This window comes from Pantherophis guttatus, chromosome 1, assembly GCF_059756535.1.
Source record: "Pantherophis guttatus breed Tessera chromosome 1, ASM5975653v1, whole genome shotgun sequence".
NCBI classification, from domain to species: Eukaryota; Metazoa; Chordata; class Lepidosauria; order Squamata; family Colubridae; genus Pantherophis; species Pantherophis guttatus.
The window spans coordinates 229,170,039-229,190,568 of NC_142063.1; positions in this window are offsets into that span (position 1 = coordinate 229,170,039).

Below are 20,530 nucleotides of genomic sequence, written 5' to 3' on the forward strand. Positions count from 1 at the left end.
CCCCAAACTCTTTGATAAAATGAATATTAGCATTACCCATTTTTTTCAGTGTGTCCCTCAATGTGCTGCAAGTGGTCTGATGCTGTCTTTGAACCAACAGGACTGGTATACTTTTGGCCTGATACTTTAGTTCAAGTATACCCAATCTAAGAGATAAATCAAGATTAACTTATGTAGTGTGTGATGTATACCTTTCCTAATCTGGATGAATCCAAAGTACAGTGATCCAGGGCAAATCATCAAAAGAACTGATGTCCAAAGCAGTCTATTTGGGCAGAATCCCACCTCCCTTTCTGATGACTGGCAGGCTGTCCCTCTCTCTTTGGTCTGTTCCCCCCCCCCCGTCTCATTTTACCTCAGTGTGTACCACAGGAAGTGGGACATCTTTGAGTCTAGAGGCAGAGCATTTACAGTAACTTAGGTTTTAGGGTTCCTTTATAAAAAGAAAGATTAGAACAGCCCTTTAAAAAATAACTGTTCAGCTCACTAAAGTTTGGAAAAACAAATGGTTAACAGCCTAAAATTCACCCAAATTCTGTGGACCAAACATAGATAATTTATAAATAAATAAATATAACTCTAATATATGTCCCAAGTATGTCTATGCATAGGACAATCATTTTTCTTCTGTTGAAGCAGGACATTTCTGGTGTCCAGCAACAAATCAACAAACTGGGAGTGAAAGCAAAGAAATGATATCACCATCATCATCATCCCAAATGCAGGTCAGTGGCAAAAAGTATTTTAGACTACTTAAAATGTAGAGCATATATTGCTACAGAGCATGACTGGAACAAAGGGATAGGAAGGCTTTTGCAGGCAACATTTGTCTCCAATGTCTCTTCCCTCATCTCAACCCTCCTTTTCCATTTTCTCTTTCCTGAGGTTGGAGCCTGATGTCAACAAGCACAAATTAAGAGATTAAATCTACTAAACAATTTGTTCATGGAATTTGTGGCATTATGGGATTGTATTAAAAAGCATGAGGGGATTGCAACATCTATTTTTTTCCAAGCTATAATTCTGAGTAGGTAGATTTATAAGTATTTGCCTGCATCTCTGTGTACAGGTTTGCTATAGTTGTTGAGTTGGAATTATTTGGTTGTGTGATAATAGGAAGGGAGGGGAGGGGAGCAAGGAAGGAAGGAAGTCACAATAATGAGAACCCTTTGAGAATTCAAATTTCCTACTTGGACTTTTTAAAAAATAAATATTGGATTTTGGAATGAATTGGATATATAATACATATATTTTTTCTACGTTTACTCTAAAATGATCTCCATCTATCTTGAAAAATTCCCCAAATCTAGAGATGATATTCTTCTTTACTTCATCTTTTACCACTTCAGGTATCGAGGGAGATACAAAATTTGATTCTTGCATTTCTGATGGCCTCAACCATTGTTAATTGATGCTGCTGTAGAATGTCTTTTATGTTGTCTCTCCATCTTCTTCTGGGTTCCTCCTCGTGTTCTTTGGCCATCTCCTCTTTTTGTATATACCTTGTACAGTGTAGAATCCCTAGACATTCTCTGCAGGTGAGCAAACTGCTTAAATTGCTGCCTTTATATGTAGTATAAGATTGGTTCTATGCCAATTTAACCAAGAGATGGCATTTGGGGAGCCACAGTGATTAATCCATGATATTTTAGCTATCAGGTATTCCAATTTTCTCTTTCTTTGCCCTCCATATATATGAGATTTCATCCCTCATAATTTATAATCAGTGGTAAGGCTTGGCACATAGCAAGTTCAACACATTCACATCTCAAATACTCATTATTATGCCTTTTGCTTATTGTCTTCCTTATAAATTAAGGCCCTGTTAAAGAGCTCTTTAATCACCTTCTCCTCCATGCTGTGCAGAACAGCTAAAGATTTATGAAAGCTCTTCCTCTTTGCTGTATATCAAGTGGTCATTGTGAGACACAAACAATCTTGTGTCTTCTTTTACAACTCCCCCTGTTTTAATTCAAAGTCTGGCACAGGATGGTCTTCCATTCAAAAGTACCGGTATGTCCAATTGAAGTCAGAGCTAGGGAACCATAAACTGCCTATCAACTGGTAAGTTTTTACAGATCACCTCGTCTTCCTCAGTGTGCTTGTGTACATTATATTTCTATTTCAGTTAAAATATAGTTGGTTTCCTTTGGGATTTAGTATGTTGAATGAAGCTTTCCGCTATTACTCTAAATGATACAGGGGTGAAATCTACTTACCTTACCTACCAGTTCGGAAGTGCGCGCACCATCGTCACATTTGATTTTGGAACCTCTGCATAGAAAGTAATGACTTACAGGCGGGTGGGTGGAGCCTTGCGCTGTCGCCACTACCAGTTCGCACTCTACCACGCTCTACCGCTGCTACTAGTTTGCCTGAACTGGAGCGAACCGGTAACATTTCACCCCTGAAATGATAGCTCTGGCTTTGTGAAGCCACATAATTGTGGTTTATTTTATAAATCAGCTTTAAGCAGACCCATAATGACAAAATCCAAATTTGCATATACCTAAGTGTGAGCAAATTTCATGCACCCTTCTGTCTTTTTTTTAATCTTCTGATTTGATGATGGGATGGTATAGTGGTTAAGGAGTTGGACTTTGACTGGGGAAGAGCCAGATTCAAGTTTGCTCTTAGCCATGGAAACTCTAGAGAGGCTTGAGGACTGTCAGTCTCTCTCAGACCAAACCTACCTCACTGAATTTTGGGGTAGGTAAACTGTTTGAGCTCCTGGAGGAGAGATGATATATAAATCTATTAAATAAATATTTATCATCCTCATGGGGGTGGACAAAAGTGCTCTGAAATAGCAGCAGGGGGATTCTGCGAAAGTAAATGAGATTAGATGCTAAAAGAGCCATGAAGACTTGAAGGGAATTAGTGAGTGATACAGGAAACCTGCTGACATGTCTTGCACAGTCTGAAATAGCTTCTTCTGGCAGAATCCTAAAAGTTGGCAAACAATTATTTGCTCATCAAACCAAGCACGTGAACAATCCTGGCGTCGGATTTCCATTACAAATTAAACCTTCCTAAAGCTATCCCTTGATGATGAGAAGGTGTCCCCGCGAATTAACTCTTAGCTTCTGCTTTTGCCCTGGTTTTGCGGCATTAGGATTCCCGCTGTCTCTCCTTTTCTTTGGCCTGATAGTCTGGCTCTCCGAAATTATGGTTATAGATAACAGCACTGGGGAGATATAGCTATTAAAATTGATTGTTCTGTGTGAGAAAACCATCTCGCTCCTTCAGGAAATAGAAGCAGTTAGAGAAACATATAAATGGACCATCATTCTACTGTGGATAAAACAGGGAAAAATCTATGTCAATTTCAGCAGGTAGCACTTGAAAATATTATGCTAAATATTCATTGACTGCACGGTGTTTTCGAAGCCTTTGCAGTGCAAACTGTGCCCCTTTTCTGTGGGTGTGTGACATCTCAACGCATATGCAAAAGGAGTGGAGCTTGTGCCAACAACGATACAATGCTGGTTTCTTCATTTCTTCCCATGAATCCCCCATGAATGGATTAACTGGATCCTCCTTGAATCTTTCTAGTATCTTTCTAAACCCCAAATTGCCTGCCACTACCATCAATGATGACAATGCCGTATGAAAAAATATTTTCTTCTGTTAGTCCTGAATCTTCCTGCTGATGGTTTTTTCATTGGATTACTTGAAGTTCGTGAAAAAGGAGAAAGGAAAAAGGAGGGATGCTTGCATATATCTTTATCAGGTTTCCCCTTAACTTTTGTTACCAGCAGAAAAAGGTCCAGTCCCGCCACAACAATATCGGTGGCTCCTTTTTTTCATATTTATATCCCTATAATATCCTTTATATGCACTTGGTGTTGGGAGCAGCAAGGGCACTGTGCAAACAGCCTCGTGTATTCTCCATTGTGTACCTGTTTACTCTCTTGTCATCCTTTCCTCTCCAATCAATATAAATATAAACATCAAGTCCATTCTTGCTACTATCTCAGCACCGAGGTAAGCATTCCAAAGGGCTGGAGAGTGGGGAAAAGGAATAGTTGCGATTGTGTGATTTCCCACTTAGCAACCATTTTTGCTTAATGACAGAGCTGCTGGTCCCAACTGCAGTCGCTAAATGAGGATTATCTGTGCACAGGACAGGAAGCTACATCCAGACAGAGCATGGTGAAACAGATTGGCTCCAGGTCAGCAAATAAGTGAGGCAAGACTATTTTTCCTTTTTTATTCAGCCTATATGCAGAATATGTATTAATTTTTCCTTATTCTTTCCTCATTTATTCAACCTACATGCAGAATATAGAATTAAGGAGCGTAGATTGGAAGAAGGTGAGTGTGGTTTTAAACTGGGAAGAAGAAACACCAGTAACCTGTGCTGTGCTGATGACACTACTCTGATAGCTGAAAATGCAAATATTCTGTAAGTTCTAGAAATGAAAGTCAGGGAGCACATTAAAAATGATTCGCTATAAAAAATACCAAACTAATGAGAAAAGGTACAGCAAGCAGCTTTAGAAGTGACAAGATACTGAAGTGGTGAATACCTCCTGCTTTTTAACTTTGATTATCAACAGGGAAACATACTAGTAGTCAAGAAATACACTGCAGAGTAGCACTTGTTATGGCACAATGAATGCTGTGAAAAGATTCAGATGCTACGACGTGCATACACCTACAAATATGACATTCTATTTGTGACGTGAAACTTGAAGAAAGAATGAAGAAGCAGGATAGATGAGTATTGAGTCTTTCGAACTTTGGTTTTGGAGAAGACTCCTGGGAATAACATGGAAACAAATGCATCATAAATCGAATTGAAGTTCTCACTTGAGACACACATGACCATGCTCAAAGGCTCACACTTTGGACACAGTATGCAAAGACCTAATTATTTTGTACGGTCTCTAATACTGGGAAAGATGGAAGGAAAGAGAGGAAAAAGACAACCAGCAAGACGGATGGACTTGATTACAGCTGTCATGACGGGTTCACCACTGAAAGGCCAGACTGGGGGACACATCATTGTACATAAGGTCTATCTTTATAGCCAGTATAAGTTGACACTGAACAATAAAACATAAGCCATCAGTGTAAACCAATTTGAATTAATGCAAGCTGCATTATTATTTTCTTTGTTTGTTTCAAAGTGAACAGCATTTACAACATCATTGTCTTAACTTATTTGTGGAATTTCACTGTACATCCAGACAAGATAGTCTCCCACTAGTAAATGTAGTATTCTTTCCCCATCACAGCTTTCTTAATATCTATATACCGTGTTTCCCCGAAAATAAGACCCTGTCTTATATTTTTCTGCACCCTGAAATAAGCACTTGGCCTTATTGCCATGCACTAAAAAGCCTGATTAGGCTTATTATCAGAGGATGTCTTATTTTGGGGGAAACAGGGTACATACCTAGATGTATATGTATAGCCTTCTATAAAAAGACAAAACTATTGTGCAACGTCTGGTAACAGTAGGGAATATTCCTTGTTTCTCTGATCTCGCAGCCCTTCTTAGCTGATTCTCTTTGCCTTTTCATTGATTTGTTTCTTAAATTCCCTTTTCAAAATTTCCATTTATGTAGTGGCTATTGTGGCCCCGCCCTCTGAGCCTGTCCTATCGGAGGAAGAAAGCTCCGAGCATGAGGAAGAGGAGTCAGCCAGGCCTCCCTCTCCAGGCCCCTCCCCTCTGGCACTGTCTCAGGTGCCGGCCGAGGGAGAGGAGATTAACAGAGAGACAGGTGGCTCGGATGAGAGCGAAGGAGAAACATCATTCCTGGACGCACGCCTCCGAAGGCATGATAAACGATTGCAGCAGCTCAGGAGGCATGCTAGGGATTAGAACTGAGTCACTGGACCACACCCCAGAGACTATATAATAGAGGGTGGTGGCCAGTGATCCTTGTGATGAACAAAAAGTAAACCTTGGATACTCACTAAAGCCTCGTCCGGAACTGCTGAGAGAAATATTATTCTGCTTGGACTTTTTGTACGCTAAGTATCTTATCTTTCTGTTTTGTGGAAATAAACGCACTTGGCAGACGGTGTGTAAATCGCTGCCAAGTTGGAGATAAGACCTGGGTGTGTGCCAAAGTGTTTCCTTAACCCTCGGCTGGCTGTGTTTGTGTGTGTGTGTGGACAGGGACAGATCAGTGGCTCCAAGGAAGAGCTATTATTCAAAATCTAGACGCATCTTCCTATCGTAGCACCACCACACCCTATTGGGAATATAAAGGTCCAATTAAGGTTGCTTCAGCTCCTGAAACTCTCAAAAGTTCTCCTGCTCTTTGGCTCAAGGACAAGACCTGCATGTCCATTCTCTGATGCTGCTCGGAAGGCCACATGCCAAGGATTTTAGCCTTCAGCTCTCTGGTGTTCAGGGAAACAAGAGCAAAAAAAAATCCCCAACCCAGTGTCATTATTCTTGATGCTTTATTTCCTTCTTTCTTCTTTTAAAAACATTGGTCTCTCCCTGATTATCTTTGATTTGGTTAAACAAGGAGGCTATGTGTTGCATATAAATGAGTCTTGCCCTGTAAATTTATAAAATAGCAGATGTGCCGGTTGAACAGAAAGCTGTTTTAGGAGTTATTTATTTTTGTCTCTGTGCTCTTGCTTTTGGCCAATGCTTCACAACAAGCTAGCTGTTTTTCACACCTCTTGCCATTCATCACCTGGCCCCAAGCAAATCTTAAACCCTGGGCACCTCATCCTTTCCTCCCTGCTCAGATGTAACTTTTCCTTTGTCCTGAAAGGAAAGTGTAACATGGAAGCAATTTAGCATTTCTGGTCAGTTCGCTCAAACAGATTATTCCCGAATAAGGTTAAGTGGTAGCAAAACCCATCACAAAATGGCAAAATGCAATCATCTGTACTGAACAGACCTATTTTAGAAGGATAATAAGAAGTTCTGAAATGAGGAATATTTCCTAGCAAACAGTTCGGTGCTATCGGTTTTACAGAGATGTAGGAAGAGCCACACTGGATCGAGACCAAATGCTAGTACCATCTTAATCCCTTTCATAAGGAACTACTATCAGGCAATATAACAAGAAATAAACATATTTATATACTGTAGATTTTAGTTAATTCTCTGCTGATCAAATTTCATAGCTGATGCTGAATCATATCCTGAAAACGTTCTATTTGTTTGATTGCCTCAAACAATGCTCATCTTAAATATTGTCCAAGGAATCGCAGATGGTTTTTTTCATCCTGTGAAAGATAATATTTTAATTATAACTGTTTTATCCTGGAAGCCCTTGGGATAAAAGTAACTCAAAATAGGTTTTCTTCTAATGAAATTTCCATTCCAGAGAGCAGAAATTCCAATGACTATTAACCTTTTTTTTAAAAAAAGATCCTATTATCTGTATATAATACTGGATCTTTGAAGTCTCAGATTATGATACTGTTTATAAATAATATCTTTTTCCGTCAATTGTACCAGCAGAGTTTGCATTTAAATACTGCTTGTAAACATAGATAGCACATAGATAGTCCTCAGCTTACAACAGTTCGCTTAGTGACTATTCAAATTTACAATGGATTCACGGCTGTCTTTAGAAGAGCACTTGACGGCCGTGACCGGGAGGATTTTTCATCAGGTTTGCCTGATTCGCCAGTTGCGTCCCTTTCTGGATCGGGACTCCCTACACACAGTCACTCATGCCCTCGTCACCTCCCGCCTGGACTATTGTAATGCTCTCTACATGGGGCTCCCCTTGAGGAGCACACGGAGGCTCCAACTGATGCAGAGTGCGGCCACACGGGTGGTTATGGGAGCAACATGGCGCTCCCGTGTAACATCTCTCCTGCGCGAGCTGTACTGGCTCCCAGTGGTCTTCCATGTGCGCTTCAAGGTTTTGGTTACCACCTTTAAAGCGCTCCATGGCTTAGGACCTGGTTATTTATGGGACCGCCTACTACTACAAATAGCCTCCCACCGGCCGGTACGCTCTCATAGAGAGGGGCTCCTCCGGGTGCCGTCAGCCAAGCAGTGTCGACTGGCGGCCCCCAGGGGGAGGGCCTTCTCTGTGGGGGCACCCACTATCTGGAACGAGCTCCCCCCGGAGATACGGAGGATCCCGGATCTGCGCACTTTCCGCCGTGCTCTTAAGACCCTCTTATTCCAGCAAGCCGGCCTGTCCTAATTTTTCTCCCCTTTCTTTTAAATTTTAAATTGAAATTTTAATTTGTTTTAAATTTATTGGGATTTTAATTGGCGCAGGCTAAATTATTTAATTTGGTTTTAAATTGTTTTTAACTTTTCTATTTCTGTATTTTATCTTGTGCCTGTTCACCGCCCTGAGTCCTTCGGGAGTAGGGCGGTATACAAATTTAATAAAACTAAACTAAACTAAACTAAACAATGGCACTGAAAAACGTGAGTTATGACCATTTTTTCATAGTTACAACCTTTGCAGCGTCCCTATGGCCATGTGATCAAAATTCAGATGCTTGGCAACTGGTTCATATTTATGACCGTTGCTGTGGCCCAAGGTCATATGATCCCCTTTTGCAACTTTCTGTCAAGTAAAATCAATGGGGAAGCCAGATTCACTTAACAACCATATAACTAATTTATCAACTGCAGTGATTCACTTAACATCTGTGGCAAGAATGGTCATAAAATGGGGCAAAACTCACTTAACAAATGTCTCCATTAATAACAAACATTCTGGGCTCAATTGTGATCCTAAGTTGTATGTAAGCAAGCTACCTGGGCATTTTCTCCATATAATCTAATATCAGTCTATTGCTGACTGATAGGGACTCTCTGTTCTTATTGGATAAAAATCTTGCTTCTCATTTTTTCCCAACGTTCTAACTGGAAGTGTCAAGGATTGGACCTATTGCCTTCCGCTTGCAGAATTGTGAGTTGCTACTGAATTATGTTTGTTATATATCAGATAATTATTAATTTTAAGAAACACTCTTCTATGTAGAGCATGAACTGTATAATGGAATGACTAAACACAAGTGGAATTCTTTATTTCTGCACTGTTACGTGCTTAGATGCATCTAGATATTGTAGACAGTTTATATTTTCTTTTGCTTGGGCTGAATCCAAAACCACGTTGAAACATTCAGGAGGAAGTGAGTGAGGATGAGAGAGAGAGAGAAAAAAAAAAGTTAGTGCCAGTGGGAGGATTAATTATTTTTAAGCAGAAATCATAGTTGGGGAGAGATGACTTAAATCACCCATCCTGCATCGGCCAAAGTTATGTCCATCATTCTTCCCAATACCTGGAACTTTTTCCATTGTAGAAAACATGCAGCTAGTCCTTTCTTCTTGTGAAGAAATCAGGAGGAGAAAAGAGTATTAGGTACGTTTGCTGCCTTGAATTATTTATAAAATAATAATATAGCCGGGATAAAATAAATAATAATAAATGAATAAAAACAGTACATTTGCCCCCAAAAGAAGTTCACCTTCATCTTGAGATAATTCCTGCCAAGCTCACCTCCAGCAAAGTTGAGACAAGGAAAAAAAATAACAACCCTCACTTGCCTCTGTTAATATATTTTCACATGAACGATTTAGCAGAAAAGCTAGTGTTTTGCTTAGATTAAAAACAGAGCCTCCTTTTCTGTCCTTTGAATGTCAGGAAAGATTAGCATTGGCAAGTTACACAATCGATCTGTGCATAAATCTGTCAATTCCCAACTTCCCAGTTCTTTAGGCTGCAATACAGAGAATATCTAGACAGTATTTTAAAGCAAATGTACAGTTAAATAATTTCGATTTCATAGCTTTGGTGGCCACAGAGTAAGAATTCCATTCACTGCAGCTGGTCCAATGGGTCAGAAAAACATTTTGACAGTCTCAAGAAAAGTTGAGAATTCTAATCTCAAGAACTCCAGGAGAATTCCATTTAGCTGTTCACATTAGCTCTAGGAATATCTATTTAAAAAAGGCTTTTTGCTGCCTTTATGTTCCTAGCCAAGGACTAAATTGCCTTTTCTTCAGATTTTCCCCGGGGTCTGTGAGCGATTAAAATAGGCTTTGATACAGTGGTGAAATTCAAATTTTTTTACTACCGGTTCTGTGGGTGTGGCTTGGTGGGTGTGGTGTTGCTTGGTGGAAGTGGCAGGGAAAGGATATGCAAAATCCCCATTCCTTCCCCGCTCCTGGGGGAAGGATATTGCAAAAATATCTGGGACCAGCCAGAGGTGGTATTTTCCGGTTCTCCAAACTATTCAAAATTTCCGCTACCGGTTCCCCAGAATCTGTCAGAACCTGCTGGATTTCACCTCTGCTTTGATTGTGCTGATACTTTCACTGCACCGAAGTGCTGAATTTAATATTTCTGCTTACCACCTTGCTTCTCTAAAGGCAGCTGTAGGGTAGGAAGGGCAGAAGGAAAATCTGTGCCAAGGCGTCAGTTGTTTGGCTCTGTGTGCATAAAGTGGCACAAGGTGCTTTTGAGAGGCTTATTCAGTCGAAGCCAACCTGCAGTCTATAGGCCATCCGTCCCTTTAATGATCCTCTGGATACCCACTTGGGCCAGGGGCATCAGATTAGCAGGGCAAGGTCTTTGCTTCCTTGCGGTCGTGAATAATTTTCTTCCGGTTCATGAGCAAGGATTATCAATATGGTGTTTGAATAGGCAAGGAGGGCAGGGTTAAAACTCCTCAAATCTGTACAGGTAGTCCTCTACTTACAACTGGTTACCTAGCGACTGTTTGAAGTTATGACAGACCCTCCAAAAGCTACTTATGACTTGGTTTCAAAGTTCTGGCCATGCAGTGCCTTCACCCTTATGACTACAGTGGCTTTGGCCCACTCCCAATTTGGCCACTTAGCCACCCAAGGGAGCTTAAAGCCGGGCAGCAGATGCTACTGGCGTATAGTGGGTAGTCATGATTTGGAGGCCTTGGCCTACTTCCCATCCAGGGCTCAGTCTGCTCTTCAGCCAGCTCTGGGGCAAAGCAACATCCAATTCACCCAGGGGTGAAATTCACTTACCTTCCCTACCAGTTCGCAAATGTGCCTGCGCCATCATCCATGCATGTGCAAAGCCTTCAGTGCATGCGCAGAGGCTGAAAATCATCGCAAAAAAGGGACATCATGACATCTGCACGGGTGGGTGGAGCTTCCCGCAGCCGCCACTACCGGTTCGCCCGAGCCAGATAGAACCAACTGAATTTCACCCCTGAACTCACCTTTCTGGTTTTTGCAGAAGAATCCAGCTGCACGCAGTGCAACACAGTGCAATGTGAAACATAGCTCTCTTACCGAAGTTGCCTCATGGCAACCTTGTGCTATTCTGCAAGTAGGTAGTATTTTTCTGGGTTTTTTAAGGAGGTTCCACAGACAAAGGCCTCCAAGCTGTAATTGTCCTCTATGTACCAATAGCCTCTGCTCCCAAGCTTTAGACTCCTTTGGGTGGCTGAGTGGCTGGGTTATACACACACATAATGCACAAAGAGCCAAGGTGGCACAGTGGTTAGAGTGCAGTACTGCAGGCTACTTCAGCTGACTGCTAGCTGCAGTTCGGCAGTTCAAATCTCACCAGGTTTAAGGTTGTCTCAGCCTTCCATCCTTCCGAGGTGGGTAAAATGAGGACCCAGATTGTTGGGGGCAATATGCTGACTTTGTAAACCGCTTAGAGAGGGCTGTAAAAGCACTATGAAGCGGTATATAAGTCTAAGTGCAATTGCAGTCTAAGACAATATAAGTCTTAGACAATTACAAACACATATACACAAATACTATACAATAGGCTATCTTTTGGCAAAGCCTATTTTACCAGTTACAGAGGATGGCACCTTGGGCAGTCCTATCTTGGCTTTGGTCTTCTTTTGGGCTTATCTTTATTTACATATGCGCCCTGGTGGCTCAGTGGTTAGAATGCAGTACTGCAGGGCTAACTCACTGCTCACTCCAGGAGTTCGATTCTGAACGGCTCAAGGTTGACTCAGCCTTCCATCCTTCTGAGGTCAGTAAAGAGGGACCCAGATTGTTGGGGAGCAATATGCTGACTCTGTAAACCGCTTAGTGAGGGCTGTAAAAGCACTATGAAGCGGTATATAATTCTAAGTGCTATTGCTATTGCTATTTCAATCTGAAAATATTTGAATCAAATGCTATCTGGCCACTCCAAATTGAACCAACTGAACCATGTACAGTATTTTAGCCTGTTCAGCTGTGTGCCTACCAGAGGTTTAATGCCCTATATACAAGCATTTTGAAGGGGAGAGATGGAAGGAGTAGTGAGGTAGAACCCAGATCACATTGACCAGAGATTTTCATGCTGCTGCTGTGTTTGCTTCCTATAAGAAGTAAAGGGAGGGACAGGAAAGAGGGGAGGATGCTGGTAACGACAGAAAGACATGCTTCTCTCTGCATCCGGGCTACAGATGGGAGAGCTGGATATTTAAATACCTTTCCATCTCAACAATTTTTATGGGGTAGAAGGCAGGAACATGGCTCTTTGGAGGATTGCTTTGATTACTTCACAATGCAGTAAGCTATGCCTGCTGAATTGGGGAGGCTTTGTTGTTCCTTTGGCCAACAATCCTCCCCCAAAGTGTTGTGGCCCGTCAGCGGCCTGTGCAGTTAGTAGCTGATTCCGACAGCTAGGAGGCTCTTGTGGTGCTGCGCCAGCAGCCTGTGCAGTTGGCACGAGTCGGACAATGAGGAGGCTGGAGAAGATGTGGTGCCAGAGGCGGGGATTCAGCCAGGGCCTTCAGAACCTCCAGAAGCTCCCATAAGTGAAGAGGAAGAAGAGGAGTAGCCTCTTCTCGATGCACGAGCGCGAAGAGCTGCGAAAAGGCAGGAGTGGCTCCTCAGGAGGAGGTCTCCTCGAGAGTAAGGCTTGGGGCTAATTGGCCACTCCCCTAGCCTATTTAAGGAAGGACGACGACTGATGCAATTTGCAGGAAACAACTTTGTTCAAATTCCTTCGCATCTTGATTACAGAAAACGTTTGATTTGGCTCTTGTTCTCTCTTATCAGTTTTCCTGCAAATTGCTTCTGGGCATTCTGCCAACCACAGTAAGATTATGGTTATCTGAAATACTGTGCCTCAGAACTGAGTTGTTATTCTTTGAATTCTCGTCGGCTCTTAATGAAGTTAAATTAACAGCCCTTGTTCAGAAAAGACTGATTTATTGTACTTGTGTTCGAACAACTACGAAAACTAAGAAAGCTCATTAGTAGTCTTTAATTAGTAAATTAAGGTTTGTACAGACTTTGTGTGTGCTGCGTTCTTTGGGGCCCATAGCTGGGGCAGAACACAAAGGTCTTCAATGTTGCCATACCTGGGCAGGATGCGGGGGAGGGGTAGTACCATGTACAGCATTTCTCCTACTTCTGTTTATTACTTCTGCTGACTCTGCCCTTAGCAGACAAAGCAGCTTGTGTTTTTCTTTTGAAACATGTGGGATGGATCGGTACAGGTAGACCATAGTTGAGCCCCAAATTTTTGTCGTTAAGTGAGATATTTGTTAAGTGGGGCTTGCTCCATTTTACCATCTTTCTTGCCTCAGTTGCAACTTGGTTTTTAAGTGAATCTGGCCTCCCCCTTAACTTTTCTTGTCAGAAGGTCACAAAAAGGGATCACATCAGTGGCGAGTTTCAAATTTTTTTACTACCAGTTCTGTGGGTGTGGCTTGGTGGGCGTGGCATGGCTTGGTGGGTGTGGCAGGGGAAGAATACTGTAAAATCTCCATCCCCACCCCACTCCACGGTAAGGTTACTGCAAAATCCCCATTTCCTCCCGATCAGCAAGGACTCAGGAGGCAGAGAATAGATGGGGACGGGGCCAGTCAGAATTTTTACTACCAGTTCTCCGAACTACTCAAAATTTTTGCTACCGGTTCTCCAGAACTGGTTAGAACCTGCTGAAACCCACCTCTGGATCACATGACCCCAAGCCACAGCAATATGAACAGTTGCCAAACATCCAGATTTTGATTACATGATCACGGGGATGTTGCAAAGGTCATAACTCTGAAAAATGGTCATAAGTCACTTTTTCCAGTGCCATTATAACTTTGAATAGTCAGTAAATGAACTGCTGTAAGTCGAGGACTACCTGTTATTTTTTTTAAAAAAAAAAGCCAAAAAACACGCACTCTGTCTTATTAGTAAAACCTAAACTTTCTGTATATTATATTATAAAGGTATCTAAAGTTCTCTAAAACATCTAAGAAGGTGATCCACCCATAATAACCTGGGTGGATTGTGGACAGGAGAAGAGTCGGACCAGGCTAGGACATCAGGAAACAACAAGGGCAGGAAGATGATTGTAAAGTTAAAGTCCAAAAGAAGACAATAAAATGACTTCTATGTTGTTGCCAAGAAAACAACATGGACTTGCTGTTTTTCATTTTTTTCTATCTTTTGCTTTACTAAAGAACAGTAGGAATAGCAAAGGGACAACAAGATGAACAAGTTATCTGACATGTAAGCTCTTTCGGGCTACAGTATATAATGATTGTGGAGTCCTTGGTCCTCTCTGAGCTTGATTGTTGGCTTACAGACATTTCATTATCCAACTAGATAACATCTTCATTTATCTAGAACTGAAGATGTTAACCAGTCTGCTGACGAAACTTCTGCAAGCCAACAACCAAGTTTAGAGAGTACCAAGGCCTCCACAGTTCAGCCCTGAGCTGCAGCTATTCTCTTCTACTGAAACCGTACATTGATTGGAATGCTGGGCTGGGAAGACAGACAGTGTTATTAATCTTTCAGGTGGGATTGATTGATTGAATAAATTAATAATAAAATATATTTTCTTGGCTCTCCTCTTTATCGCTGTCTGAATCATCTCTGTGTCAATCTATGGCTCTGTCTCTCTCTGTCTCTATCTCCCATTGACTTCATAAGGATGACAATTCAACGAATTCTTAAATTATGTGCGAAAGGTTTCTGTGCGCTCCCACTCACTGCCCAGCTGCCATTGATTTTTGTGATGTAAATTAAAATCAATAGTTTTAAAACTGATAAGATGGGAGGCAGACGGTAGGAGGCACTAGCTTGTGAAAGAACAAAGGGGCAGGATTGAAGACAGTTTTAATTTTGGAGACATGTGGAGTTGATCACACCCACTTCCTTTTTTGTCCTCTTCCTATCTTGCCTCTCACACGTTTTGCTAGGCTTCCAACCCAAACAATGGTGTAGCCATGGTCCATGCAGATAATTAGTGCATCCTGCAAAAATTCATCATTTTCAGCAAATTCATCCCAATATATTTCTACAAATCACCAGCTTGGAAGGGACTGCCTTGCCTGAAATCACTCCTGCAATTATTTGCATAGGAGGCAGCCCCCTTGTACTCCGTGGAGCTTACTGCTGAATAAACTTCTGTAGGATTACAGTGTTTGCTCTACTCATTGTATCCCACTCATTGTTTCTGTGATAATGACAGGTTGTTTGGCCATCTCTTTCCAAATAGGCTGAAGTAGCCCCCAGCATTGTGACTCTTATTTCCAATTAAGAAAGGACTCTTGGGACAATTGGATAATCCTTTCTATTTCTTAAAATTAAAAGAAAAACAAAGGCAGGATTTGGAGCAAAGAGAACTCTTAAGCGAAGGATTAAAGGTGTATTGTCTGCAATAATCCATTATTGTAAAGTGCAAAGCAATCAATATACGGTACTTGTAATAAACACGTAGAAAGTTTGTTGGTCTTTTCTTCAATAGTCTAAGGCATGGGTCCTCAAACTACAGCCAGCAGGCCGCATGTGGCGCGCTGAAGCCATTAATCCGGCCCGCTCAGGACCACGAGATTGCCCTGCCCACATCTTCCCACCCACCCTTCAGCAGAGTGCAGGACTTGCCTTCGGGAGCCTTGCGGGCTGGTACTGAAAGGTAAGCCCAACTATTTTGGCCTGCAGAATGCTGCTGGAGGAGGGAGGGGTGAAAGGAGGCTAGAACGAGTTGTTTTTGCCTGTTTTTGGCCTGCAGAATGCTTCTGGAGGTGGGGGATGAAAAACGGGGTGCACAGACACCCCAGGAGGCCAAAAAATGGCCCGTTTTTCACCTCCTCCACATCCAGAAGATAGATACTGTAGATAGAGAGAGACAGAGGGAAAGAGACAGAAAGAGAGGGGAAGCAGGGGGAGAGAGACAGAAAGAGAGAGAGGGAGAGAAAGAAAGAAAGAAAGGGAAAGAGAAAGAAAGAGAGAGGGAGAAAGAGAAAGACAGAGAAAGATTTCTCAAGCTCCTTGGGGCTGAGAAGAATTGCTGCAAAACTGAGTTTCCTGAAATAGACCACTAGACTCCTAAACAACTGAAAAAAATGATCTAGTAAAAAGAAAAGGCAACCAAAAGAGCAGCATGCAAACAAAAGCAAATAAAACACCCAAGAGCAAAACAAAGTTTAATTTGTGTGTATTGTTAAATGGACTGTTAAATTGGCCACGCCCGCCTAGTCACATGACCTAGCCACGCCCGCCTAGCCGATCCGGGACCCCAACAGTCTGAAGGACCGTGAATTGGCCCCCTGTTTAAAAAGTTTGAGGACCCCTGTTCTAAGGTGTCCTTCAATATATGGAGTGGTGTTTTCTTATTGCTGTTCTCAGCTTTTTTTTTTTAAGGAAAAAAGAAAACGACACCCTTTGGTTTTTAATGAACTTCCCTCTCCTGCCAATACCAAATGGATGGTGCTATCATTTACTTTCAAGTTTTCAAAAAACTGGAAATTTTGTTTTCCTTCATTAAGGGTCTGAGTTGATGATTAACCTGATGTTTGACTTGATTTTATGGAGTCTTTAGTGCTTTATGAGCTTGGTTACTTGCTTCAGATATTTCATTACTCAACTAGGTTACATCATCAGTTTAAGAGAGAATGGAATTATATACTGTAACTTACCCTGATCAGTTTTGGTGGATGTGGGGTTTTCTCCTGGTAGTTCCTTGATTCTGTTTTGTTTTTATTCTGCATGATTGTTTGTCTGGTATTAATCCTTGCTTATCTGGGCAGTTGCTAAATAGGATAAGTTCTAGTCTTTTTGTTTCCTTCTTAGCTTTTTAATTCTCTCTTTTGAATGGTGTATAAATATGGTTTATTTCTATGTGTCCATTGCTGGCTGATTTATCCAAATACCAAGCTTCCCAGAATTCCCTAGTGTTTTGGGATTTAGCTTGGTCTGGGATGCTCACAGTTTTCTAGTTGAAATTATGGTTGAGTTTTTCTCTGTTGTGAGATTATTTTCATTGAGTCGTCTGACTATTTGTTGGTGTTTATGGATGCACTCTGCTAGTCTTCTTCATGTCTGTCCTACATAGTGCCTGTTTCAGTCCTTATACTGTATTTATTCATTTGTTTATTTACATCCCATCTTTATTATTTTCATAAATAACTCAAGGTGGCAAACATAACCAACACATCTTTCTCTTCCTATTTTCCCTGTAGATAATGTCTGTTTTTTTCTTCTCGGGGTTTCTGAGTCTTTTAGTTTATGTAAGATGTTCTAGAGGGCTTCAGATGATTTTTGAGCTATGGTAATACCATAATAGTCTGTTCTAATAGTCTATTGGTTGTTTCTAAGATGTCTTTGATATATGATAACATTATTTTTTACCAAGCTTGTGTTGGTTGTACTATAGTGGGCTGAGTGGTCAGACATTTTTTGATAAAGTCACGTGGGTATCCATTTTGTTTTAGGTTGTTGTATCGGTGGTCTGTTTGTGCTTGTCCAACTAATGTTCTTACATAGCTTCTCTTGTGGGAGGTTGAATAGCCGCATTAGTAGTAGAGCACTTTGGCCATGGAGTTTGGTAATCAATTTGATTCTGAACAGTGTTCTACTGTGGATCTATAACAGGATTTCCATCTCTCTGTTATGCAAGTTCAACCATGTACTAATAGCTGGCATTTTCCAACTAGCAGAGTGGACAACAATTGCTGCTGGCAAAAGAGATTGTAGCAGTATCCTCAATAGCAATTTATCATATCTTCTGGATTATCCAACCATTGAAGAGGAGCTATAAAGACTGACCTCGTTACTGTTATTTTGGCATAATAATAACCAGTAAAAAACACTAGTCATCAATGTTTTGCAATTTTCTCCATGTGCTACTTTTGCAGTGGGAGAGGCCATTTTACTATCTCTATTTTTAATACATCAATTTCTCCTTTGTAAACTAGATGTAGAGCAGATGTAGAGCTCTAAAATCCAGCAGGTTCTGGAGAACCAGTAGCGGAAATTTTGAGTAGTTCGGAGAACCGGCAAATACCATCTCTGGCTGGCCCCAGAGTTGGGTGGGAATGGAGATTTTGCAATATCCTTCCCCCAGGAGTGGGGAGGGAATGGGGATTTTAGCAATATCCTTCCCCTGCCATGCTTACCAAGCCACGCCCACCAAGCCATACCAAGCCCACCAAGCCATGCCCACAGAACCAGTAGTAAAATAATTTGGATTTCACCACTGATGTAGAGTAGAGCTGTGAAAACAGTCTGGGCATAAAGCATTCTATGCACATAACAATGGTTTGGGATATACTGGCAAGGACTTTGAAAATGACACACAGCTCTAATAGCTAAAAAGAGGCATGGAAAGGAAGATGCAGAGCCGACTGGGGAAGTAAGCTGGTTGGAAATATTGCACTTGAAGCCAAGTGAACTACCAGCAATGTCCTTGGCTACACAAATGACACATCCAATCAGCCTAGCTACTGCCTGAATTTCCCAGCACTTTTCATTTACTACCTCACCTTAGCTACGGTCACTGAATCCTTTAGGGCAGGGGTGTCAAACTCGTGTCATCACAGCAGCGTCAGGTGATGTATTGGGACTTCCCCCCCTTTGCTAAACTGGGTGGGGGAGGGGCCAGCATGTGATGCATCCGGCCTAGGGGCCACAAGTTTGACACCCCTGCTTTAGGGAGCTAGAAAGGTTGGAGGCTGATGGGTTGGCTGGATTTGCCTTACAAGGATATCTGCAGATATATTGCAGATGATGGAAAGGCACTGATGACTGGCTGGCACACAGGACAAGCAAAAGTGGGGAGGAGGACATCGGTAAGCCTTGCTTATCTTTCAAGCAGCATCTGGATTTTATTTCAGAAGAATCAAAATGCTCTGACCTTTAGCTCTTCTGAACATTTTGACTACTGGCGCAATTCAGCAGAACATCCAAAATAAAATGTTTTCTTTGTTTCATGAACATCTCTAAAATGGAGACCTTACTGTCAGCTAACATACTAGACAATTTATTTTAACATAAAAATCAATGGCACTTTAGAATGTAGATGGGGGACCTATAGTTATCCAGATAGGTTGAAGTAGATAATCTGCAGCATTCAATTCACTGTTGAACTACAACTGCCAGTCAGAATGGCCAGTGGTAATGGATGCTGGATGCTGGATGCTGAAGAATAGTAACAAGTCCATTGGCATGCCAGATTATGGTTTTTATTGTCAAACTCAGTCAGCCCCAAAATTGATTATGTCTTGTTGTAATGCCTAAACTCTTTGGACCATGTGTGTACACTAAGTTCGCCTCTTGTTACTAAACCACAAACCTTGGTTTACAAACTTGCTTTATATAATACCTGAAACCCAAACCAAAGAAACTGCTTAATGGGTTGTTATCCTAAATTATGAGATTTGCTTATTCATGAATTAGTGGGTTATATGAGTCTTGCCATTGAGGCTTGTTATTTTGTGATGCATGCATTATAAAAACTTAACCAATTGACTTGTTTGATTCTGGATAGGCAAAGTATAGTTAATTTGTTACAAACCTATGTTTATCTTATGACTGACAGAAAGAGGAAACTTCTATATAAGAGAAAAACATACCATGAAAATTTGTTAGATAAAATACAGCAACTGCTTCTTCCTGAGAAGGATACACTTCCCAAACTAGGAATCAAACTAGGCCAGTGGTGGGTTGCCCCCGGTTCAGACCGGTTTGCAAGAACCGGTAGTAAAACCGGCAGGAAGCTCCGCCCACCAACCCGGACGTCGTCATAGGTGATCTGCGCATGCTGTGAAGCTTCTGCGCAGAAGCGTACGTGCATGCTCCCGAAGCGAACTGGTAGTAAAGGTAAGTAGAACCCACCCCTGAACTAGGCATATGCAAAAGAAACAATCCGTCTAGTTTCAGACAGTTTTACTGGACAAACTGATTGTTCTGGTCCATAGAATGAAGAACAGCAAAGGAATATTAAAATTGAAAACAGGCTGAGCAGCTTTGACTGACACCAACGCCAGGGTCCAAAACATAAAATTGCCCTGGAGAACGTCAATGTATCAGATACTTCCCCAGAATTATTAGAGTGGCAGGACAAATCTATGAACCCCCAAATAAGGTAACTAGAGAAGAAGGCTATCAACTGTACTCCATGGAGTCGCCAGCACTGGAGGGCATTCTGCTCTCCCTAACACAGACAAAATAAAAGAAGGTGACATTTGTTGCTAAGTTTAAGTTGACCTCTGCTAAGAAGGAGCTAATAGCGCAGCTAGCAAACCATCAGTGTATATTTACTGTATCCTGTGGCATTATTCAGAAGCTATTTCATCAAGGCATTATTACGGTTGTATTATTAATATTATCACTATTAAAATAACATGT